This window comes from Neovison vison, chromosome 1, assembly GCF_020171115.1.
Source record: "Neovison vison isolate M4711 chromosome 1, ASM_NN_V1, whole genome shotgun sequence".
Taxonomy (NCBI): domain Eukaryota; kingdom Metazoa; phylum Chordata; class Mammalia; order Carnivora; family Mustelidae; genus Neogale; species Neogale vison.
Genome location: NC_058091.1, coordinates 266191132 through 266216900, shown reverse-complemented (window position 1 = coordinate 266216900; position 25769 = coordinate 266191132). Strand labels below are relative to the sequence as shown.

Below are 25769 nucleotides of genomic sequence, written 5' to 3'. Positions count from 1 at the left end.
ACAGGCAGAAAAAAGACATCATTCCTAGTAAGATCGCAGTAGATTAGAGTGACAGGCTAAATTAAACAAGGTGAGCTTTATTAAGGAAAAATGTAAAATTTAACTCTTTGGTTTCTCTCTTTTTTTGGTATACTATGGAATAGGAGAAATGTAATTTAATAGCAGGTATGAAAAAAGTTTAGGGGTTTTATGTGGCTGAAGTTCAGTGTGAAGTCAGGATGTGATCCATCCATCTAAACAAGCAAATGCAATCTTAGTCCTCATAAAGAGAAGCAGCAAATTCACAATGAGGAAGATCACATGGTCTCACACTAAAATGGCAAGTGATGGACATGTAGGCTGAGGCTTTTTTTTTTGTTGCATGCCCATGGCAAATAAAACTCATTATTCATATTCCATGGAGTTCAGATGTAATCTCTGAGTCTGTCTCAACACAGTTTGTAAAGCAGCCAATATTTTGAGTGCAGTTGGCATGCAAAAGGAAATATATTGGTAGCCAGTAAATGGCAGGCTACTCCTATGATCTTCTAGGGACAGCCCATACTTCTATCATATGGTCCAACCTTTTACCAGCCACAACAGATTGGATATGGACCTAAGGGCTGCCAATCTACAGGCTGCTTTGAGGAGCTTTGTCCAGATAAGAACAAGTTTGCCGCATCTGATTCTCTCTCTTTGGGAATTTGAACTGGGGTGGGTGTGTCTGGAGGTTGGGGAGGTGGGGTGGGGGAGAGCAGATCAGGCAGCTGGTGACAGACCCAGAAGCTCAAATGTTCATGGAGAGAGGCAGTGCTAGAGGCCAAAAGGGGGCAGAAGGAACAGAAGAAAATAGAAGCAAGAATGAGGAAGCAGAAGCTTTGAGGTGGAGACAGTCTACGAGGGGAGAGGAGAAAGAAGGAGTGGCAGCAGCAGAAACAGTGAAGAAGAGGCAGAGAGCTAGACAAAACAGGGAGACAGATTTCAGGGCAGCAGAGAGGAGACTTTGCAAGCAGGTAAGGGTGGGTGGGTGGAGACTGGTTTGGGCTGGGTGGAGAGGGAGTGCTTCATCCCGTGTGGGGTTCCGGGAGGAGCTGCATGACCGTCCGTTGGTGGATATTGCAGAGGGTTGCGAAGTCCACGGGAGAGAGGAGAGTGAAAGGGGAAGCATGAGTTAGGAAGGCTCTGTAAATCAGGAAGAGCCGTGGAGGCCTGGCAGCCTAGGTCTCTCGTTGCTATGGTGACAGGGTGTGGGGCAGTAACAAGTCCGTGGTGCCACTGGGAGCCTCAGGTGGGGCTTCTGGCCATTAGAGGCGCGCCCACCGACCCGGTCTCTCTCTCTCTCACTCTCTCTCTCTTTTTAAATTAAATTTATTTATTTTCAGCATAACAGTATTCATTATTTTTTTCACCACACCCAGTGCTCCATGCAAGCTGTGCCCTCTATAATACCCACCACCTGGTACCCCGACCTCCCACCCCCCGCCCCTTCAAACCCCTCAGATTGTTTTTCAGAATCCATAGTCTCTCATGATTCACCTCCCCTTCCAATTTCCCCCAGCTCCCTTCTCCTCTCTAACTCCCCATGTCCTCCATGCTATTTGTCTCTTGCTGAGAAACAGATGCTGGCATCTAGAACCGGGATCCCACTTTGGGATTTGCTTATATCCTTATCTCTATATTCTTGCCCCTCATTAAACTGTCTTAAGCAAAGGCAGAGACTCCAGTACTGGGGAGAACAGGTGGAGGCTATCTGAGCACTCCCCCAAACCCCTTGGGACTGCATCTAGGATAATGTATACCGATGGACAGATTGTGTTCAGTGGGTGAGAGTGTTAGTTCTGGAGTCGGAAGGCTGGATATGTACTTGCGTGCCTTTGAGCATGTTACCTCTCTCTGCCTTGTTTTTCTTCTCTTTTATAAATGAGATTGATACGAAATGTTAGAGGCTTGTTTTAGGCTGGAGAGACTAGCCATGTGCCCCGTCCATGATGAGCACTCAGTGTATTTAACTATTATCACTGCTGTTATTGTTATGTCTCATTGAACTCCTGAAGGGTCTCTGAGAAGAGTAGAGTAGGTCTCTTCAACTCCACGGTACAGCCCCAGCAACTGAGGCAAAGGGTGCCCAGGACAAAGAGAAATTGAGTATGCATGTTCTAGAAGGAAGAGCAGAACTTATTTCTTAAAAAGGCATATATGCATGTGAGAAACATTTTCCATAAAGGTGCGGAGTGGAAAATACATCCCCATCCTTCCCATGGCCCTAACCTCTGGTCTCCTGGTCCCTTTCTGTTGATGGATTCTGGGCATCCCTCAGGAGCTGCTTCATACCTGTACAAGCCTCGTGTATACAGATTTCTAGGTGCAATTTCTAAGGCTGCATACTGCTCCTGCCTCCTGTTCTAGGCGTGTGTGTGTGTGTGTGTGTGTGTGCGCGCCCCCACATGCAGGACAAGCAGGGCAGAATGTGTGTGGGCAAAAGTGGTGGTTTGGGATCTAAGCTTGCCCTTGGGAAGAGAGGCCAGTAGGTCCTGGGCAGCACAAATGACAGATCAAGGCCAGTGTTGGGCACCTGCCTTCTGCCACCTCGGGAGTGGGGGCCGCTGAGTTCTCACTGCTGCTCAGGAAGGCCCAGGAGAGTGACCTGGTGGTATGAATGCTGAGCAACTGCCCTTTACTCTGAATCTGGCTTTATTCTCTTTCTTAAGCTGCTGCCATTCTCTTGCTCATTCCAAGCTGCCTAGGGAATCCTAGGGGGATGGGGGAATCATATCCCCCAAGCTGCTGTAATATCAGGCCTGGGGCACAGGACAGGTTTAGAGATGCAGGTCATGGAGCTGTAGGTCTATGGCCCAGGGGTTCCATCTCCTTGGCTCTTCCACATTCTCCTGGGGAGAATAATAATAATCTTTCCATTTTCCAGGTTTGAGCAAAACAATAGTTTTTGTGTTAGAGAAACACAAACTTATTATTACTATTATTGTTTAACTTCTAGAAGCCATTCTGTGACATCCCCAGAATGGCCTTGACTGTGACGTATCCAGATTAGCCATTTTGTTTGGGAGACAAGGGATGGGCCAGCTGAGAGTGCTAGTTCTTTCCGGGGTTCCCATGGCAGTAGGCGGCAGCACAGATTTCCACGCTTTGTGGAAGTGTCTTCGTGGCTGGTCTCTCCAGCCTTACTCTCTGGTTTCCTCTGTGCCTAGCCTGGACTTGAGAAGGTTTCTGGGGGGAGGCCTTGGTGTGCCGCTTGTCGGAGCTTCCCTCAGCAGGACCCTACCTCTCTGACACCGGACACTACTTAACACATTAGTGCCAGTCAGCTCCTCGCTGGCCTATGCTGGCCTCTGTGTGTCCAGTCATGGGGAACTCTCACTTCCTGAATTTCTCCATTTTATTCTTAGATGGTTCTAGAGAGAAGAGCAGAACTGGAATGTGTGGCCAGGGCTGTTTGAATTGGCAGCTACTAGGCTTTTGCCCTCAAATTCCTCTTTCACTTAAAAATCCCATAGACTCTCACTCTCAGGGTCTCTAGGTCTTGAACATTTCTCTTGGGGTTAGGTTTCCAGCGGCCCTTCTAAAACTTGGGCGGGCTGGGCTCGTTGCTCACGGGAAGGGGTATAAGTGTTGGAGAAATCCAGTTGTCATGACAGTGAATCAGGAAGGGGCTAGACGAAGTGACTTTGAACGTCCTGTCCTTACGCATTTGGATTCCACATTCTCTCATCCTTTGAGGAAGGCAGAGTCTGCGATTTTGGGGCCTTATTGCCAGTGGGAGGAGAACAGGCTGGAGAAGTTAGTGTCCTGGGATGAGCCCAGCAGATTTCTTTCTTTGCTCACTTTGCCTCTCTCCTTCCCCACACCGTTTCCTGCCTGGGGCGGGTACAGCCAGCAGCCCGAGCTCCTGAGCCCTGTTATTTAAAATTCAGCCATCACCATGGCAACCTGCATCCTGCTCCATTTCAACCAGAGATACAAAGAAGCAGTGAAAGGGAAAGTTTAATAAGATTTTTTTTTTTTTTAATGAATCTCACTGACAGTGTCCATCTTTTTGGGAAATAGAAATGTTCCATTCTAGTGGCGTTATCAAAATGCCGTTCATTTTATGCCCCTTGGCTTCTGGAGGGTCAACATCACGACTTGGTCTCTAGGGGCTGCTTACATCATCTCCTCTCTCCCTTTAGAAGGGGTGCGGGTCTTATTTGGAGTTGGGCTGACTCTAGAGCATGTCTTTGGCTTTACTCTCCCTTCCACTTCCCCGGCATCTCTTTAGAGTCACGACAGGGCACTGGAAGCTGGAAACGTCTTTCAATATCACTTCCTCTGCAGTGCTGTTTCTGTGTTTGCCTGTCTAGCAACCGCACCCCCACTTTCTGAGAGTGTTTCCCCAGTCACCTTCTGGGGTGGTGGACCTCTGTATCAATTGTGGGATTCTGGTAGGGCTAAGAATTTCACAGCTTTGAGCATGTGTCCCAAAGGCACCAGTGGGGGCAGTCCTGGGACTTTCATCTAATACTGGGGAGAGAAAGTCCCTCTATTTTTCTGCCAGAGGGCTGAAAGCCTGGAGCTGCTGGAGACGCCCATATATTGGGAGCCTGCGCCCAAGGAGAGCAACACAGAGGGAAGCCGAGCTGAAGGATGAAGAGAAACCAGGCTGAGATTATGTTGCTCAATATCCTGGATTGAGTCAACCCTGAATCCATGGCTTTTCAGTTTCATGAGCAAAATATATCCCCTTTTTCCTTCCTTACGGCAGTTTAAGTTGGGTTTTCTGACACCTGAAAAACCAGTGAGTTTGATGCTACATACCCCAAGATCTTTATTTTACAAATGGGACAATGGAGAGCTAGTGCAGGGAATCATCATCCAAGGTCACACAGAGAGGCAGCTCTGAAGGTCGGTTCTCCTGACGTCCTCACAGCCTCTTAACCTGCTTGTCCTTCAGTTCTCAGGCAGATTTTCCTACCATAGTAGAGACAAAAGCTGAACCTGTGGAGGCTGATCGTCAAAAAGTGTCATTATGGTAGACACCTGCCTAGCTACCTGCCCCAAGGGCAATGACGAGCATTTGGGGTGATAGTCAAGGGTCTCCACCTTCAGGAGATCTTTGTGTCTTTTATAGACTAGGAGGGTCCCAAAACATGGCAAGAAGGGTACTAATCCCACAGCCTGCATGGCACAGCCCGGAAGCCCTGAAATAATATTCTCCTTTCTCCACTGAGAACAGATGTAACTCATTCAACCAACACTTGTGATTTTATTAATTCCATTGTAAAGTATGAATTGACGGCCTCCTGTGTAGTAACTGCCGTTTTAAAGATGTAGATTCTGTAGTCAACAAAGTAGAGTCCGTGCCTGTCCTCAGGGAGCTGACACTTCAGCCTGGGTGTGAGAGACACAGGATCCCGGACAGGGAACAGCGCCGCCGCTGGGGCAGTACTCTGAATCCACTCATGCTAGCCATTGGTGGTGGTGGGGCCCCATATGCCAGTGTCCCCCTCTTGTGCTATTTTAGGCCATCTGTTCCTGCCTCCGTGGGATTCTCAGAGTCCCTGGGATTCTCATGAGTCCCTGAGTTAGTTGCATAACTGTTTTCAACCCAGGATCCTTGGTCCTCTGCCCTCACTTCTCCGCAGGTTCAAATAGGCTGCAGGCTAATGTCTAGTTTGTCGTGGTTTTGTGTGTGAGGTTAAAAAAGATCTCCATAACCAGGCCTGCCTTTTTTAGAGAAGGATGCGGGTTCCCTCTATTTCTTCTCACCCAATTTCCCTTCTTTTCGTTTGTCGGGTGACTGTGACTGCAGCAAAGTTTGCTGTCACTAGGGGGCAGGAGCGCCAAGGCAAACGACCAAGGCCGGGCCACAAGGCAGCCGAAGCCCGCAGGTAACGCGCGCGGTAGGACAAGGTTCGCGCTGGTGCGGGACGCGTCAAGTTCCACGGGTCTCAAGCTCCCCGTGTCTCGATTCAGACACACAAGCGTACTTACAGTGATCATTCCATTCGCTAAGGATGCTAGTGCCCGAAAAGAAATTTTTAAAGGGGACTTTTTGTGAGGGAGGTTCCTATGTCTGTAAAACAAAAGAATGGGGGGTCTTGGATTAAAAATTACTCTGTAGGATCCTTTGGAATGTGCTGAGGAGCCAGAGGGCCCCCATTCCTAGTTCCCAGTGTGCCGTGTGATCTTCGGTAAGAGACGGAAACCCTCTGGATCTAAACTGCTCCTTCATTAAAGGATGGCCTGATGTGAAAAGTCCCTTTTGGTTCCAAGTGGTGAGGATGAGATGGGGGAACTGCTCATCCACCTTGGATGCCCACTGGTATAATTTCTAACTTTGGGGGCTCTTTCATATGATGCAGTTTTGTTTTCTGACTCATACCTCCTTTGATTTTAGCAGATAAATATACCTTAACACAAAGAAATGAAGAGCTATGGGTAGAGTTTTGGAAGTGGAGAAAGAGAGACTCTTGGCTTTTTCACATCACACCATGACAGTCAGCATTCGCTTTGCCTTTGATGGGGAGGAGGCATTGGAGCTGCTCTGGGGACAGGACGAGTATCTGTGAGAAGCAGGTCTCTGCCTGAAACTCGCATTAAACCCTCCATTATCCTGGAATCCAGAGCCTTATTGGACTAGCTCAGGAGACTGCCCGCTTGAGAACAGCATGGAAACAGGACTGCTCTGGGAGTGATGAGTGAGGTGTAAGGAACTTTCTGCCTTGTCATTGTAGAATTGTAGGATTTATACCCAGACAAGACCACCTCAAGGAGACCGGGCCTCACTGAGAGGTGGAGCTTCTGTCTAACGCCACAGGCTTTCTGAGAAAGGCCCTACAGACTGGATCCCTAAGGACCTGTGTGCCTGTGTGTATACTCTTTAATCCCTTGAGATGCATTTTAATGGAAGTTTATTTTTTGTTGAGTGATATCAGCACAGCATTTTTTTTTAAAAGATTTTATTTTATTTTTGACAGAAAGAGACACAGCAAGAGAGGGAACACAAGCAGGGAGAATGGGAAGGGGAGAACAGGCTTCCCACAGATCAGGGAGCCCGATGTGAGGCTTGATCCCAGGACCCTAGGATCATGACCTGAGCTGAAGGCAGATGCTTAACAATTGAGCCACCCAGGTGCCCCTCAGCACAGCATTTTTAACGATTGCCCACTGGTCCTATCACAGTAGAACACAGAATGTTCTATTATGACTGCCCCAAGATTTTAACAAGCCCGCATCTCCCCACTCATTCCACCCATTGCACACCCCATAGGTTGCCTGTCTTTACCTTGTCATGGGTGGAGTCACAGCCTTAGGGATCATCCTCTCTAGCCCATTCATTTTACAGAACAGGGAAATGGCTTCTAGCCGGTGGCAGACTAGGTAGACTCAAAGGGAAGAGGAAGAGACTTTGATGCCTGTGTGCTGGGTAATTTATAGACTATTAAAAATGTCCCCTTCCCCATATTTGCATTCTCTTCCATATTGCTAACAGATAAGTTTTTATTGTCACCAGCTGATTGCTTATTGGTCTGACCCTCTTTCCTGTGCTCTAAAGTGGCATTTTAAGCCCCTCCTTCCCTCTCCCTGATCTGTCCCACCTCTGCATCCCACAGGATTTAATTTCCCAAGGGTGACTCCTACACATATAAATTGTGAAGACTACAAACAAGCCCCCGTGATCATCTGCTCCTTTGTTCAGCTCATCATCCTACCAGATCAGGCTGGTAAGTGGCATGCACATTGTCCATGCTGGGCAGGACCCGATGGGTGTTTGTGTCTGACAGGACGTGCCAACCAGAACTCTGCCGTGAGCCCAGTCATTCCCCATTTCTAGTGCAGTAGGGCCTGCTTTTCAGAGAAAGCCCAGAATCCCCAGCTTTGATTTCCAAAGAAAATCACTGCAGATCACATCAATATTGGGAATAGATGTAATGGTCTGGCCAAGGGCTGCATGCAGCCAGTCAGCCAGGGACATGGAACCAGGGACAAAGGGATGCTGGGTGTGGAATGTGTCTCATCTCTGTCTCCTTTGTGTCTTGCCTCCCTCAGAGGAGGATGGTGAGTGGGGATTAATGAAGTCAGGGATTCTGGATTCTGTACTATATAGCCATCCTGCCATGTGAGATGCAGAGAGAGTGGCTTTCAAAGGCACACAATTTTTAGGTGAGGACTTGTGATTGATTAGTGACGTCTGATGTGAACCCAGATTTGGTGGGTGTTAATAGGCTTGCTATGTATTTGCCCTCTGTGGTCTGTAGGAAACCAATCTCAGTAGATAGGACTTACTAGTATGTAGGGTGGAGTAGAGCTGCCTGAACGTTATAGGCTTAACTGAAGCTCCAAACTGTTGTGTTGAAATAGCCATAGTGTTCAGGATCCCAAGGAAGATTGATTTTCCCAGAGATTTGTGGTCCATTCTTAACCTTGGATGGTAATGAGGGCAAGGAACAGGAAAGAGACTGTTGGAAAGGACCTGGAGTATGATCTTTATCACAAAAGGGCAAAGGGCACTGATGGCCTCCCTTGTTCATCTGAATTTTTTAGCCTTTTACTTAAATGAAACCTTATCAGTACTTGGTGCTACTAGCCATTTCTTCCTTCTTGAATTATGTTCTTCCCTTGGTTAAAAATGCTAGTCTGCTTTTCCTTCTGCCTCTCTGGTTTCTCCTTGGTTTCCCTAGAAGTTCTACCTGTTCTGGCATTAAATGTGATGGTTTCTCTAGACTTGGTCTGAGGCCCACTTCTTTTCTTACCTTGTACTCTCTCTCTAAGGGATCTTATCCTAGCCAGTGACTCCAGGTCCCACCTGTGTGGACACACTTTGCAATTTGTATCTGAGCCACACATATCCACTTGGTTCCAATGGCCTGTTTGACGTTTCCACTTGGATATCTCAAAGGTGCCTCCAACTCAATGCATTTGAAAGCAAGCCTGCTATCTCTCATCTGTGTCCCACCTACCTGGGTCTCTCCTGTTCTTTCCTGTGTCATTGAACCACACCCTCATTCAATTAAGTAAGGCACAAATGTCACCCTGAGCATGCCTTCTTCTCCCCTCTTCACGTATCTAATCTATCACCTAGCCTGGATGATTTTGCCTAATGAATATTATTGAATCTGTCCCCTTTTTCCTTTCATGACCACCATCTTAGTTTAAGCTACTGTCATCTCCTAATTGGACTGCAAATGGAACACCCCTTTCTGCCAGTTCTTTTCCTTAAATTCATTCCAGCTCCTGAGTGGTCTTTGTCAAAGGGTATGTTGGGTAATCCATTCCCTTCTTTCTATCCCAGGATTCCTATTCTAGCGCGAGCCTCCCATTCACTGTGGAGCTATCAGAAGAAGAGTTAAGGTCCTCACATTCATGTAGGACTCTCATTGTCAAAATACTTTTGTTCACATTGTCTCATTTAGTTCTCAGCTAGCCCTGTGAGTGGGTCACAATCCGTCTTAGGGATCTGATCTGTTTCCCTTGGAAATGGTCTCTGAGAGGTGAATTTGCTTTTCTGAGGTCATCCAACTAGTTAGTGAGGGCCCTCAGCCTTCTGACTCCTCAGACAAGCCTCACTGTTTCCCCTCCCGTCCACAGAGGGTTCCGGGTTAGCCAGATGCTGCGTACAACACAGTCCAGCTCTCATAGTCTGTGAGTCTGTGGTCTGTAAGGACCATGAAGAAGTTGCAGAAACATTTCAAAGGGAACTTGACAGGTGAGGTTGAGAGAAAAGGTTTGAAGTGAAACTTGCCTCTCTTCAGAGTGAGCTTCAGATCTGCAGCCCAGAGACAACAGATTAATTCCTTCCTGCTGTGGATTCTTCTGTGGCCTCTCAAAGACAATGACTGGACGTTGGGTTACAGCTAGATTGTTACCAGAGAAGGACTAAGGGGCTTTAATCTTACATGGGAAAATGTTGAATGTGGGAGGAATGAAAACCCTCACTGTTTTGACAAAGAGGACAAAGAGAAGTGCAGACAACCACTGTGAATGAGCTCCTGTGACAACCTGAGATAAAAGCAGGTGAGTCATAGGAATGGAGAATTTGAGGGAAGAAAGAATCAAAGCAATGAAGGGCCAGCGAGTTTGTTCCCGAGTGTGATCCACACAGTTTAAATCGGAGAACACACTGGAAGTTTCTGTATGTGGTATAGATTTCTACATCTTCTCTTAGTATGTGTGAATTAAGGGCTTCTCAAGTTGCAGAAAGGTTGTTAATAGACTACGTGAGTCCAGGACAGACTCTCTTTGATGAAGCGGCCATTCTCTATGAACTTTTCATTAGGCTGGACACAAAAATATAGATATTTCCCTATCCTGGGCATGAATATGACAAGTGGCCCATCTGTGGACCATGTAGAGTGGGTGTGGCAAATAAATTTAATTTCCTGTGGGATCCCTGTTTATTTACATGGTGATGACTGTCTTGAACCCTAGGATGAGAAAGATTTTAAGGCCAAGCATGGGCTCGATGTGGAAAGGTGTAACAATCAATTAGCAATGTCTGCTGTGGCTAGGAATGAGGTAGTGGGAGCGTAAGTACTGACCTGAATTAGTGCTACTCAGAGTGTGGGTGGCAGCTGGCTATAGGCCTACAACACATTTATTACTCATGGTGAAATGATTACAGAAATGGGAAATAAGCATTTAGAAACTTTATAGCAATTTGACATTGCTGCCTCATCCAAGTGAATAATTTCTATATTTTGTAAGGTATTGATCTCTGATGGAGTAAACATAAAAACAAAACCTGGCCCTTTACCAGAAATGGTTTGAGAAGCACTGACCTGGATGAATCTATTTGACCCCATTAGTTCCTGTGAAAGATTTTCAAATGCCCTGGACTTTGGGAGCTTCTGAAAGCAGCCAAAGTCCTGTGCACATCAGCATTTACATGGACTCGTTCACTGAACATGGGTGTTTGCCAGCTTTTCTCCCCTTGCTTGGCAAAAGGAATAAGATAATAACTACTCAGAGTTTGCCAGAAATGCCTTCTTGGCCTTCTCTACCCATTTCTACTATCCATTTATTCCATAAAGCCTTCGCTAACATATATTCCTTCCAGTGGAGAATCAGTGAGGCCAGCAAAGCAGTTATGTCTTTGAAGGTACCAGAGAACAATCAGAGAGAGGTCTCCAACATCAGCTATTGAGTTGGCCTGTGTGACCACTGGGATCATGCCTTAATTCATCCATTCATTTACCTACTCATGCATTCTTACTCATTTATTCTGTCATCCAACAACTTTTTGTGGAATGCCAACCACAAGCATCACAGTGCCAGGTACTGAGGGTATAATGGTGACCAAGGCTGACAGGTTCTTTGCCTTTGTGAAACTGACAGTCTGGGAGAGGGGACAGATATCAAATCAATAATGTATATAAGTGATAGAGATCCTAGTAGGTACTGTGATGGGGAAGCATTTGTTGCTCTGAGAATGTGAAACAGTTGTGCTATCCTAGCCAGAGCTTCTTGAAAAGCCCTCTAGAAAGTGAGATGCCTACTGGTGTGGCTGGAGCATGGCGGATCACTGGAGAGCAGAGGAGGTGACTCAAGGTGATCCTGCAGAGGTGGTCAAGGGACACATGGTACCAGGCCTTGGAGGCGACAAAAGGAGTTTGCACTTGATACCAAGGACAGTAGGAAGCCTGATGGTTTATAGTTATGGTTAGGACCCAGTCTCTGCTCTCAAGAAGCCATCAGCCAGGTGGGGAAGAAGAGATACCTAGGCAACTAGCTATAATGTAAAATGGTCTGGGTTTTAAGAGGTATATGTGCAGATGGGAAATAATGGGGCTAGGGGGACAGAAGTGTTTTGATGAAGAAATTCAACTGTGTCACTCGACTGTTTCAAATGCTTAATAGCTGCCTGTCCTTAAAATATAGACAAAATCTTTTTTACATGACCCCACATGACCCGTTGCTCCCTCCCTCCTCAGACTCTTCTGGAGCATTCTCTCTCTTGCTTTCTCCACTCCTGGCACCCTGACTGATCTTTCCTTAGAACCCCAGATACACACACCTTCTTCCTACTGTGTGGCCTTTTGTTCGAAAGGCTCTCCCCATGATCCCATGCCTCCCCTGTCTGCTTCACTAGTTTTCTGATTTTTTTAGGTCTCAGGTGAAATATTCCTAGCTCCCCAGGGGACCATGTATGTCCCCCTACTAGTGTGTAGGGTAAGTGCAGTTCTTATTTGTATGAGGAGTTGTTTAATGTCTTTCTCCCCTGATGCTGTAGATACTCAACACATATTGAGCAAATGAACAAACGAGAAGACAGCTGGCCTGGCCGGGAGAAGAGCAGAGCTTGTGTGAGAGACTGGATTTGGGGTGAGGATTGGGGTTGAGCGGGGGAGAGCTGGACGTGGTCTGGCTCACAACATAGCCATTTCCTCTCTGCTGGCTTTTCCCTCTCCCAGGCATGTGTGAAATGAGCCACAACATGATGGAACTCTCTGAAAGGCCACTTTCAAGGATTATCCATGCCAATCCTTAGCTCTTTAGGGAAAGCAAACATCCCAGGTGGATGAACTGTGCTTAGTCCTATCTCTGTGAAGGATAAGAAAACCTTTCAACCTTAAAATTGCCCAAAGCTAATGAGCTGCTTTTGGGGTATGTCACCCAGCAGGGTGACACACATGCATGTTGAAAGGCTGGTGACAGGGGCAGCGGTCAGACACGGCTGAGATGACCCTCTGTGCATGAGGCCTTGCTGGCCTTAAGGCTTTTTTTTTTTTTTTTAAGAACCAGGAGGCCCAGGACGCCTGGGTGGCTCAGTTGGTTAAGCAGCTGCCTTTAGCTCAGGTCATGAGACCTGAGATCGAGTCCCACATCGGGCTCCTTGCTTGGCAGGGAGCCTGCTTCTCCCTCTGTCTCTGCCTGCCTCTCTGTCTGCTTGTGCTCACTCTAGCTCCTCTCTCTCTGACAAATAAATAAATAAAATCTTAAAAAAAAAAAAAAAAGAACCACGAGGCCCAATGTCTGTAAACTTTCCTGTTGGAGTCATCTGTTGCTTTGTAACAGCCTATCCCTGAATTTTGTGGCATAAAAGAATGACTGTTAATATCTCTCCCTAGTTTCTGTGGGTTAGAAATCAGCACAGGGGGATGTGACTTGTGGCTGGGGTCAGGTGGGGTGGGTCAAAGGCTACATGCTGGAATCATCTAGAGGCTTATTCACTTATAAGTCTGGCCGTTGATGATGTTGACTGGGAACCTAGCTGGCTTGGACACCCAAGTGCAGCTTCTTCATGCCCTTGGGCTTCTTTACAACCTGGTGGCTGGATTCTAAGGGCAACTGTCTCAAGACAGAGAGCCAGGTGGAAACCGTATGCAGTTTCAAACCTGATTTTAGAAGTCACACAGTGTTGACTCTGCCACATTGTATTTGTTAGAAGAGAATCACTAAATCTTCCCTGTGTTCAAGGGAAAGGAAATTAGACTCCATTTTTCACAGGCATATTTTAAAACCACCATATCCCCTTTAACTGAAGTCTAGGGAAGACCCCAGAATAGCGATATAAGCTCAAATGTAAAAGAATGATGTTATAGCAACAATTTGTGTTTTGAGATTTTGCAGGGCACTATCCTAAGCAGTGTTTTGGCAGCTTCCTCCAGCTTCCACCTCCCTGATGCAGTGTCCTCTGAGAAGCTTCTCTCCCTTTGGTTAAATAAATATAGGACCATCCGATTTTATTGTGCATGCACGTGTATAGTGGGTCCACCCATAGTCCACCTGAAACACTGCAAACCCTGTAGTCTCTGTCCTGGAACATTAGGCAGATTCTCGAAGTTCAGTCTAAATCTGTGATATTTTAGAGCTTCCCAAAGATAAAATAAATAAATAAGCCATCCTAATGGTGAAGAGTTATGTTTAAGGGAAGGTTCTTTGACTGAACTAGTTTAAATGTTAATTTTATTACTCAAGAGGGCACTTTGGAACTCCCTGTCATTATCAAACAATTAAACTCTAGTTCCTTATTAATTTTTACTGCCTTCCTAGGGTAATTAGAGGCACATAATGTGAATTGCATCCCATTAATGAATAGATTTTTGAATGTGAGTGGGCAGAGCCTTTTATCTGGCTATCCAACAAGACAAGGGCCATGAAAGGAAAAAGGGTGGGATCTGCCCAGAATAGAGGGCCTCTGCACACCTTTCTGAGTCCAGAGTTAACCCTGGAAATACCCTATGTAAAACTTCCAGTCATCAAGCTTTCAGGAAGGCATGATGGATTGGTTCTTTCCAAAGTTGGTAGTCAGAAAATGGACAGTCTTTTTGGAACAAAGAGTTGGAAACCAAAACCGGGATATTGAGATTTCTGAAGTCCTAAAGGAAGATTGTCACTCAGGGATTCATCTTTCTGGTTTGTTGAAAGTGCCATTTATGAGGCATCTAGTATTTGCCTGGTACTTCGCTCGGCAACATGAGTATATTACTTAGTTCTGAACACTACTTCATGAGATTGCTGGTGTTATTCCCATTTGACAAGGAAAACCCATCTCAGGCTTAAAAGCATGAGATCCTATAGTAAGAGACAGATCTTGGCCCTAAGCCCAGGTCTGGCTGAGTCTAGAGCCTTTAATTCTTGGCTACTGCGTTTTGCTGCCTCTTGGTCTGGCCACACCTTTATTTGTATGCTCAGTCCAGTCACTCTAATTTATTTTAACTTTTTTCATGTTGGTTGATTTTTTTTAACAAAATAGAACACTGGTGTTGAAAGGACCTTTAGGGATGTAATGTGATCCCTTCACCATATAAATGAGGAAACTGAAGCCCAGGGAGGAGAAGGGACCACCTAAATAAACCAGTGAAAGAGTAGTTGTCCATCTGTCTTGTTCCATGTACAGCCTAGAGGTAGCAGGTGACCTGGCTGCCAAGTACTCTCCTGATTCCAGCTCTGTCTGGATAATCCTCAAACCCTAACAGAGAAGTCGAACTTCTCTGGCTTCCCAGGTAGGCTTCTCACTGGCAGTACCCCTGCTCTGAGAATCTAGGTAGGCCACATCCCTCTGTATGGGAAAATTGCAGCCAACTCTGTCTTGTCCATTTGCAACCAAACACCACCAACCTGGAAATGCAAATTGTGTTGGCACAAGCCCCCACTTGCTTGGCATTTGCCCCCTCAAAGTCTTCCTGGTGCTTTCTGGGATTGCCAAGGCTTGTCTCATGTTTTCCCATAGCCTGTCTGTCAGCTGCAGGGTTTACATGGCCTCTTCCCTCCTCTCTTCTACTCCTACCTGACAGAGTCTGCTTCCTTGAAAGCTGGCTGCTGAAGCTTCCTCAGTGCCCTTCGTGAGGACATTGTAGGCTTTCCATGACAAAGGGGGCTTTATTGCAACTTTGAGAATGCGCAGAGCATTGCAGGGTTATATGGTGGCCTAGAAAAAGGCCTCTTCCCAGCTCTGTGCCCCATTATCACTGGGCTCTTATGAACAGTGCCAGGAGCCCCTGGCCATCATCCCATACCCAAAATATCACCAGGAGCTATGGTTGTGTTCGTTGAGTTATGGTCCCATCAGTTTCTGGCCTTCACTCTCTCAACTATAGCAGCTTAGACCTGTTCCAAAGAATGGATGGGAAGCAGATGCCTCCCCTTTCCCTCCACCCTCCTCTTTTCTCCTCTTTGAACTCAAACCGTACTCCTCTCTCCATTCTTAGCTGTAGAACAAGGGTGTTTATTGACTTACTGAATATGTTTTCACTGAGTGCTTGCTATGTGCCAGGCCTTCTGCTATGTGCTGGGAATATAGTTATTTGCCAATCTTTCTCTTCTTCCTTTCTAATAGAACTTCAGTTCTCTGGGAAATTTTATTGGGGCAAGAATTTGCCAAACTCCAGTGAAGTCTTGTGATTATTGTAAATGGAGCAGGATACTCTGCCTACCCCTTCCTACCCCAATCTACTAGCCATGTGATCCTAAGCTAGATGAGATATCAAGAGGAAGGATAGCTATTTCTGGGAAAGTGTTTGCTTTCCTGATAAAAAGGGCAGAGATGAAAGGTGGTGCTGTGGCCTCTCCTGATTTCCTGCCTTGAGTGGGGAGTTGACGCCTGGAGCTTGGGAGCCTGGAGCACTAAGCTTGGGTGGAAAGAACCACACGAGGATGTTAGAGCAGGAATATAGGACAGCCTAGATCCTGATGACTTGGTTGAGCTGTCAGACCAGCCTGAGGCTGCCTTCCTCTGGGGTCACTTAGAAAACAATCAACTCAGAATGGTTTAAGTTACTCTAAACCTCTTTATCAGTCCAACAGATACCTATATGGTGAGTGACGGGGCTGAGTCCTTGGCCGCATATTGCTTACACTCAATCAACAGGTGACAGTGAAGCAGGATGGGTACAGAGCAAAGCTGGCCATTCAGGCAATGCCTGGGTGCCCACTCAGACTTTCTCTTTTGCTTATCAGAGGAGAAGAACAGCATTGTTCTTGCACACTGTGCCTTTGCTCAATATAATTAAATTCCATCTTTATTTGCTTTTACTTTTAACTTCCAATTTCTCAGAGTAAATATGAGCCAGGAAGAGCTGATCAAAGAAGCAGCTGCTCCTGGGAGCCTGGCTGGTCCGCAGACCATAGTAGATTGTGAGCTCATTTAGAGAACACTCTCGATCGATAATGTTTTCAGTTACACCAGAGGCAAAGTGTTCGAAGCCAGTGAGTGACTGGAGGAGTGATGGTTACATTTGGAGTAGCAAAGAGTAGAGCCTTGCTCTTTTTTCCTTCTCTGCATAGGGAGACATAAGCTCTTTTTTTTTTTTTGGATGCAGGGTTGTTAGGTTAGTCAGCTCTGGGAATGGTTGTTTCACAGTCTGGATATGCATAGACATGAAATATCTTGGGGGTGTACCATAGGTAAAGTACAGAGATAAAACAAAACAAAATAAAAACATATCCCCCCCCAACCCTACCTGGGGAGGAGTACCCACAGCATTTCTAGAAGGTATGGGAAAAAACCACTTTCCTACCTAATTCTTTGTCTGCTGGTACTGTCAGGATCCTGTCCTGTGAGAAGTGCCTCCATTAAAAAAGAACTAAAATACTTCCCCAAACACGGTAGCCACAAATATGTATTTTTAATGATATTTAAATTTTCTGTATTTTTTTTAAAATGGGAGAGCTAGGCATGTACATTTGTGCTACTGTGGATGTGGATCTTATTAAAATATTTTAGGACAATTAATCAATATGAATCAAGAGCCCAAAACGTGTTCAGATTTTTTGACCTGGTAATTCCACTTTCAGGAAGTGATTGTAAGGGGGAAAAAATGCAGTTGTGGGAAAATTTAGTTAATGTGCTTTTTAAAAAAATGATTTATTTTATTATTTATTTGAGAGAGAGAGAGAGAGAGAGAGAGAAAGACTGAGTGCTGGGAAGAGGGAGAATCTTAAGCAGAGGGAGCCCAAATCGGGGCTTGATCTCAAGACCCCGAGATCACGACTTGAGTGGAAACCGCGACACTTAACTGAATGCCTCACCCTGATACCCCTAGTTAACATGCCTTTTATATAGTGTTATAAAAACAGAGAGGAACTGTCCAATAATTTCTTAAATTCTGGCAAATCTGTATGGTAGAATACCATGTTACCATTAAAAAATGTAAAATGTTATTAAAAATCCTCCAAGTTGGAGGCAGATGTGAGGCATCTAGTCTAGTGAAGACTAGATTTATATTTTGGGATTTAAATCTGCTTTTACTAGTTCCTAGCTGTATGACATTGGACAAATTACATAACTTCTCTGTCCCTAGGATTTTCCATCAGAAGTAGGGGGATAAATAATAATTGCTTTATGGGTTTGTTATATGTACATGCAAAACTCAGAACAGTGACCAGTTCATGGTAAGTTCCTTATATATGGTGGAGTGGAAGTGGTGAGGGTACGTTTCAGAAAAAAAAGGAAAGAAAAGTCTATGGGTAAGGAAAAAGATAGAATTTATTTACTTATTCAACACAAATTTATTGAGTACTTCCTATGTGCCAGGCTCGGAATACAATAGTGAACGAAAGAAACAAATATCTACATTAGGGGAGTTTACAGTTCAGAGAGGAAGACCTTGTAAGACTTTCTGGGCATGCTTTTCAAAAATGCGGATGCTGGGACCCATCCACTTTCAGAAATTTGGCTTCTGCAGCTGTTGGGGGAGCCCCACGAATCTTCCTTCTGTGAATGTACCAGGGATTTTGCCATGGCCTTGGGAGACTGCTGGTGGATATACCATTAACCAATGGTGGCAGAGGGATTAGGAGTGATCTTAGTTTTTTCCCTTGTGTTTTGCAAAGTTTTAACACTAAGTAAGAATTTTTCTTAGAATTAGAAAAAGGTGAACATTTTGTATGCAAAATATTCAGCATTTATGCCCTCCTATTTGCCTTTCCCTGTGCCCAGTGCAGTCCTCATTTCTTCCACAATCACAGAAGCGAGTGGCACAGACTCCTGTTAGGAAAGTCCTTTGGGAATGGATACCTGCAGTATCATCAGGAGAAGGTGAAAAATACCTTGCCCAAAGCATCTACTTTTGTTTGAATGTGCTCCAGAGCGGCCTCTCCTGGGCAGAGGGCCCTCTTTAAAGATGCATTTCATTTGCTTTCTTTTTCCTGCAAATTCTCCTGACCTTGAGACTTATCCAGCAGCTCTAGCAATTGGTGCAGTTTCCAGAATCATTTGTATGGACACAGTGTAATGCAGAGGTGGGGGGAGAAATCTCCACAGTCATCATGTGCTGTATCAGGTGAATTTATATTTTATGGTTTTTGGTCAGATTGATTTTTGTGAAGCACCCTAGGGTGTTTGCAAATATGAAAGTTCTTGTAGTGTTGTTTGCTTGTTTGCATTTACAGGAAGAATAAAAAGAAGAAAAAAAATTGCTCTCTCTGCCGACAGACTCCACCGTCCCCAGGAGTGTGGTAGAGAAGGAGATGAAGGGCTTCCAACAGGAGAGAAAATTAGAGGCAGGGAGATGAAATATTAGGGCTGATCGGCACCAGGGATCATGGGCAGGTAGGGGCTGGAATTTTCAACACTGGCTAGGTCTCACCGAAGAAACCAGTAAAGATCAATACAACAGCTATGATTGAAGCCTTTAAAGTCCCTGAACTCTCTTGTGAGTGAGCTCTGTGGTCCTGCCTTGAATTCATTCTGGAGCATAACATTCTATTTTGGACTGATCTTACTAATTACGTAAGTATATAGAAGGTGTACCTGCTAACTTGGTTATACAATTTGAAAAACGAAAGCAAACCAAAGAAGAACACCTAACTTCTTGCATCTGTTGGTTCTGATGTCTGAAATATTTTTCATGTGTTCCTTTTGGCAAAGCTAGGCATAGTAAGTATAGAGTATGCATAGCATTACTTCTTAGGGCTGAGTCCATGGCAGACATCACTAGTCAATGACGGTATTCTCTAATGAGGCCAGATGTCAGCACTAGTGGTTAAATATTCTCACTTACAGTCTGGGGCAGAACTTTTGGTTTGGTCTTAAGAAAAGGTAGAGTTGGTCATTAACCTAACTAGCAGAAATTGGGAAGACCTTCCTTAACCTATAGCACTTTCCCCAGTAAGCAACCTCAATGCCTGAATTTCCCACCATGATAACTATCATTTTTGGATAAAGCAGAGTTGGCAAACACAAAGCATTTGCACTGATATTCTTACTGTAGTTCTTGACAGGTGGTAATTATAAATCGCAGCACTCACGGTGAGCTCAGTTGTGATCTTAGAATCTGTCTCCACGCAGTTCTTTTTTTAAAATTTTATTTATTTATTTTAAAAGATTTTATTTATTTATTTGACAAACAGAGATCACAAGTAGGCAGAGCGGCAGGCAGAGAGAGAGGAGGAAGCAGGCTCCCTGCTGAGCAGAGAGCCCAATGCGGGGCTTGATCCCAAGACCCTGAGATCATGACCTGTGCCAAAGGCAGAGGCTTTAACACACTGAGCCACCCAGAAGCCCCATGTCTCTGCACAGCTCTTATAACTTTTACCAACAGACAGGATTTTGCATAGAACAGGGAAGGTCTTTGCCATCCCCAGGTTTCTGAGGGTGAGGAGGCAAGACATCTGTCATTGAGACCCGTTTGTGAGTTATTTCATCAGATTAGAGTCACCTGGGAATGGGGGGAATAAAGGCAGGTATAGACTCTTCTGTTTGGTCTCTAAGTCCCCTCATGGTTTGGCCTCAGTTTCTGTCTTTACTCAAACAGATAAGCCTGCCCACTTGCTTCCTTCCATCTTGTCCTTTTCCTTTCCTGGGTCCTCTGTTCACCGTTTCCCCCATTGGGAACACCCTCCCTTATGTCCATCCAATACTTGCCATTATTGAAGCCCTATCTCCTGTGCCATCGTTTTTTTGTGTTGGTTTTTTTTTTTTTTTTTTTGCCAAGTCTTTTCTAAATATCAGTAATGATTTCTCTGTGGTTTAAAGTCCTGTGGCATTTACAATTCATTGACCTCACTTGGCATCAAATGTCTTCCCGTGAAATGTTTGTTCTCTTTTAAGGTCTAGGTGTTCAAATTCTTTTAACCACTAGATGATAAACCTTTCCAGGCAGGTCTGGGTCCATGGCCTTCCTTTGCACTGAGTGTATATGTTGGTCAAGAACCATTTGTTTAGTGGTGGGGAGAGGAGGGGATGCTGATGGAAGGGAAATGAGCCCCGCTCCATTTGTTCTGAGCTCTGCTGGAAGCTCCTTTCTGTCTGTTTGTTTGAGGCCTTTTAAAGAGGACTCAAAACGTAGACTAGGATGTCTGTGGGTTTTTCTGAGAAGAGGTAATGCAGGACTGAGGGATATTTACAGAAAGGAGCCAGAAGATGCGAAGCAGCAAACCCAGGTAGTGGAACAGAGCACTGAAGTGAGTCACACCTTCCTTTCTTTGTTCCTTCCCCAGTGGGAAGTTAGGAAGATACCCAGTCTCCAGAAGCCTTTCGTCTTCAGTCCTGCCGTTAGGCAAGAATCACATTTAATCAAAGCAACGAGCCTCACGGTCACTCTGCCCTGCTCAGAGTCAACTGACAGAACAAGCAGAGCTTATCTTGTCTATCTGAAATAGTTCTCAGTAAGTTTTAAAAGATAAAGTTTCAGCGTATCATTTCATAAAAACGATATAAATTTCATTGTTTGAAGCACGGAGAAGATAAGTACAGAAATAAGACCTAATACTTGCTCTCTGAGTTTTTTCTATGTATTTCCACGTTACATAATGATGTTTTATTTGAAAGGATTTTCCTTCATTATAATGTCAATGTTTTTGTCTTACATTCATATTTAAATTCATAACAAATCCACAAATTCATAAAAATATTGAAGGAAAAGTTGGTGTGACTCATTGAGCATGTAAACGATCACTCTTTTCATGGTACTGGATACTTAGACATGTTATTAAGAACAGAAAGTTCAGAGGTGCCTGTGTGGCTCAGTCGGTTAAGTGTCTGCCTTTGGCTTAGGTCATGAGCCCAGGGAGCCTGCTTCTCTCTGTGCCCCTCCCTCCTGCTCTGCTCTCTCTCTCTCAAGTAAACAAATAAAATCTTAAAAAAAAAAAAAAAAAAAAAGAAAGTTCAGTGGAGAACTGAAGAGCAAAGGACTTGATAATACAACTTGAAAAACAGTCTAAATTTTCTTCCATATCCTAGCATGCACATATCCTGTTTCCATAGGTAGTTGGTAAATTCCATGCTATTGGAGATCCAGATTCTAGCCTAAGAAGTCTGTCTCTGATTAGCCCTGTGACCTTGGACTAACAATTAAGACTCTTAGGTCCCACAGTCCTTATCTGGGAGAAGAAAGGGTTGGATGAACCGTGATTTTCAGGCTGTGCTCTTTGGTACTCTAGAGTCCTGTGGAAGGCAAGAGGGCAGTTCTCCATGTCCAGACTCTCCCAGGAGAGCAACTCTGTTTTCAATTACTTTTCAAGTTACTATTTTTTTTTTTTAACTGTGTGTTAGAGTTAAGATTGGATTTGGAGAAAAGGACTGGATTAGATCCAAGTTATTGTTTGGTTTTAAAAAATTTGAGTTTTACATTTAATTTTTATTTACAAGGGACAGTTTAGTGAACACAAAAGGGTTTAATAAATTTTATTGGTTGAAAAGAAAAAGAAAAATTTTGTGAATAATGAGCTATTCATTATGAGCTAAATGCTTCACAGTTACTTCATTGGCAGTGGCCCTATGCAGGTAGGTTTTGCTATAATCCTTACAGAGAAACTGAGGTTTTTAAGCAACTTGGAGAAGGCATACTATTAGTAAGTGGAACCATGTACAAAGTTACATACAAAGTACATAATAAAGTAATAAAGCTATGTACAAAGTAGTCATTTTGCAGTCATTTTGTGTTCCTTTCTCAAAAACTCTGTTTATAATTATAGTTTCACTTTAGATCTCTAGTCCTCTCCATCCAAAAATTCATAGCTCTCCCGAATCAAAGTTTTAAATAGTCTGAGGAGAAACGATAGAAAATTATTTCCCTAGATTTGAGCTCTTGAAGCTGCCTTAAGCATTTAGTTCAAGAAAGGCAGAGGACTAGATGGGCCATCCTAGTGAGGGTAATTTCCAAATTTCTCATTCTACTTTCTCATACAGGAATGGCTGAGATACCTCTTGTGTCAAAGGCCATCTTTCTGAGTTGATTTTTGTCTTCGGCATCCAGGTGACATTTGCCCTCTAAAATCCACCCTTCTGGAAACAGACACATTTTCCTCCCTAGGTGGTTTGAGATGGGGATTATGGAGCTAGGTGCAGAAGCTAGGTGGAAGGCAATATGTTCTTCCCTCTGCAGCAGAGCGTTTTACCCATGTTTCCAACATATCCTCTGTAACAGGAGGCAAACAAAACAGCATCTGGGGTTTCCCAAAGCCTCGGAAAACTACTTAAGTCACTGTAGGAATCAGTGTGGTAATTTCTTCAGATATATATGTGCAGGAATGGGATGGGTGAGTAGCAGGGTAAGCCACACTGAGAAGCCCTCTGGTTCACCTCATCTTCTCACTGTCTCCTCACCAGTGGTTGCAGGCACTTTGGGGGCCCGGGTCCCACCAATAATCAAATGAAAGATGAGACCCTTTCTATGAAAAACCTCATGCACAAAATCTTGCACACAAGCTCAGTGGATACTAGACCACTTAAAGACCTAGGAGACAATCACTTGTTTATTTACATTCTCATTTATTCATTTACTTGCTCGTTCCCTTATTCACTTATTGATTCATTCACTGTTAACCACAGCCCTCTTGGTGCTGGGTTAGATATTGGAGAATTATGAACAACAGTCCCTGCCCTCAAGGAGCCTATAGTCCAAGCTTATACATGGTAAATAGATCATTTGTGTTGGGTAAATTTTTAAAAAGTTTTTATTTAAATTCCAGTTAGTTAAATAGAGTGTAATATTAGTTGCAGGTATCGAATTTAGTGAGTCAGCCCTTCCATACATCACTCACTGCCCATCACAAGTCACTCCTTCATCCCCATCACTTACTTCACCCGTTCCACCACCCACCTCACTTGTTCTCTACAGTTAAGAGTGTGTTTCTTGGGTGAGGGGCGCTGGGTGGCTCAGTGGGTTCAAGCCTCTGCCTTTGGCTCAGGCTCGCATCAGGCTCTCTGGGAGCCTGCTTCCTCCCGTCTCTCTGCCTGGCTCTTTGCCTACTTGTGATCTCTGTCTGTCAAATAAATACATAAAATCTTCTTTAAAAAAAAAAAAAAAGAGTGTGTTTCTTGGTTTAACTCTCTCTCCCTTTTCCCCCCTTTGCTCATGTGTTTGATTTCTTAAATACCATGTAAGACTGAAATCATAAAGAATCTGTCATTCTCTGAATGACTTATTTCAATTAGCATTACACTCTCTAGCTCTACCCATATCATGGCAAATGGCAAGATTTCATTTTTTTTTTTTTTAAGATTTCATTCTTTCTGATCACTGAGTAATGTTCCATCAATGTATACGCCACATCTTCTTCATCCATTCATGAGTAGATGGACTTGGCTTTTTCATAATTTGGCTATTGTAGATAATGCTGCTGTAAACACTGGGGTGCATGTATCCCTTTGAATTAGTGTTTTTGTAGTCTTCAGATAAATACCTAGTAGTGTGATTACTGGATTGTAGGGTAGTTCTATTTTTAGCTTTTTGAGGACCTCCATACTGAGAGGCTGCACCAGTTTGCTTTCCCACCAACAGTGCAAGAGTGTTCTTTTTTCTCCTCATCCTCACCAACACCTGTTTGTTTCTTGTGTTGTTCATTTTCCAACAGGTGTGAGATGATATCTCATTGTAGTTTTGATATGCGTTTGCCTGATAATAAGCAATCTGAGCTTCTTTTCAGGTGTTTGCTGGCCATCTATATGTCTTTGGGAAAATGTCCATGTATGGCTTCTGCCTGTGTTTTAATTGGATTATTCATTTTTTGGGTGTTGAGTTTTGTAAGTTTTTAAAATATATTTTGGATATATTTTGGATTTTTTATCAGATGTATCATCTGCAAATATCTTCTCCCATTCCTTAGTGTCTGCCTTCTTTCCCTCCCTCCTTCCTTCTTTCCTTCCTTCCTTCTTCCCTCCCTGCCCCCCTTTCTTTCTTTCTAAGGCTGCTTTGGCTATTTAGGGTCTTTTGTGGTCCACACAAATTTTAGGATTGTTTGTTCGAGCTCTGTGAAAAATGCTGCTGATATTTTATAGGGATCGTATTAAATGTGTAGATTGCTTTGGATAATATAGACATTTAAACAATATTTGTTCTTCCAATCAATGAGCATGAGATATCTTTCCATTTTTTGGTGTCATCTTCAGTTTCTCTTTTTTGTTTTTTTTTTAAAAAGATTTTTACTTATTTATTTGACAGATCACAAGTAGGCATGAGAGGCAGGCAGAGAGAGAGGAGGAAGTAGGCTCCCCGCTGAGAAGAGAGCCTGATGCGGGACTCGATCTCAGGACCCTGGGATCATGACCTGAGCCGAAGGCAGAGGCTTAACCCACTGAGCCACCCAGGCGCCCCATCATCTTCAGTTTCTCTTATCAGTGTTTTATAGCTTTCAGAGCACGGGTCTTTTACCTCCTTGGTTAGGTTTATTCCTAGGTCTCTAATTGAAATGGATTGTTCCTTAATTTCTCTTTCTGCTGCTTCATTATTGGTGTATACAAATGCAACAGATTTCTGTGCATTTCAGATTTTATATCCTGTGATTTTACTAAATTCATTTATCAGTACTAACAGTTTTATACATTTATTTGGTTTTTTAATATATAGTAACATGTCATCTGCAAATAGTGGAAGTTCAACTTCTTCCTCATTGATTTGGATGTCTTTTATTTCTTTTTATTTTCCGATAGCTGTGGCTAGGACTTCCAGTACTATGTTGAACAGAAGTGGTGAGACCAGACATGTGATGCTAAATTTTATGTGTCCGTTTGCTTGGGCTAAGGGATACCCAGATAGCTGGTAAAACATTATTTCTGAGTGTGTCTTTGAGGATGTTTCTGGAATAGATTAGCATTTGAATTGGTAGACTAAAGAAAGAAGTCCTTCCTTACCCATGTGGGTGGGCACCATCATATCTGCTGAGGACCTGAGTAGGACAAAATGTGGGAGGGAAGGGCAAATTTTTTCTCTTTGCTAGAGCTGGGACATGCATCTTCTCCCGCCCTCAGCCATCAGCATTCTTGATTCTCAAGCCTTTAGATTGGAAGGGACTTACACCATTGGTTCCACTGGTTTGGCTTAGACTGAGTTACATTTCTGGCTTTCTTGGTTCTCCAGCTTGTATTTTTTTATTGTGGAAAAATATGGACAACCTACAGCTCATCATTTTAACTG

At 44.1% G+C, this 25769-nt stretch overlaps 1 long non-coding RNA gene across 1 annotated transcript in view; it reads left to right on the top strand.

The window, feature by feature from the left end:
* Positions 1-851: 851 nt before the first annotated feature.
* The window catches only part of LOC122893278, an 83013-nt gene continuing 58095 nt past the window's right edge, over positions 852-25769 (top strand). The window contains exons 1-2 of the long non-coding RNA XR_006381606.1: positions 852-992; positions 7587-7697. This is a non-coding gene — a long non-coding RNA (uncharacterized LOC122893278). The remainder of the gene's footprint in view (positions 993-7586; positions 7698-25769) is intronic.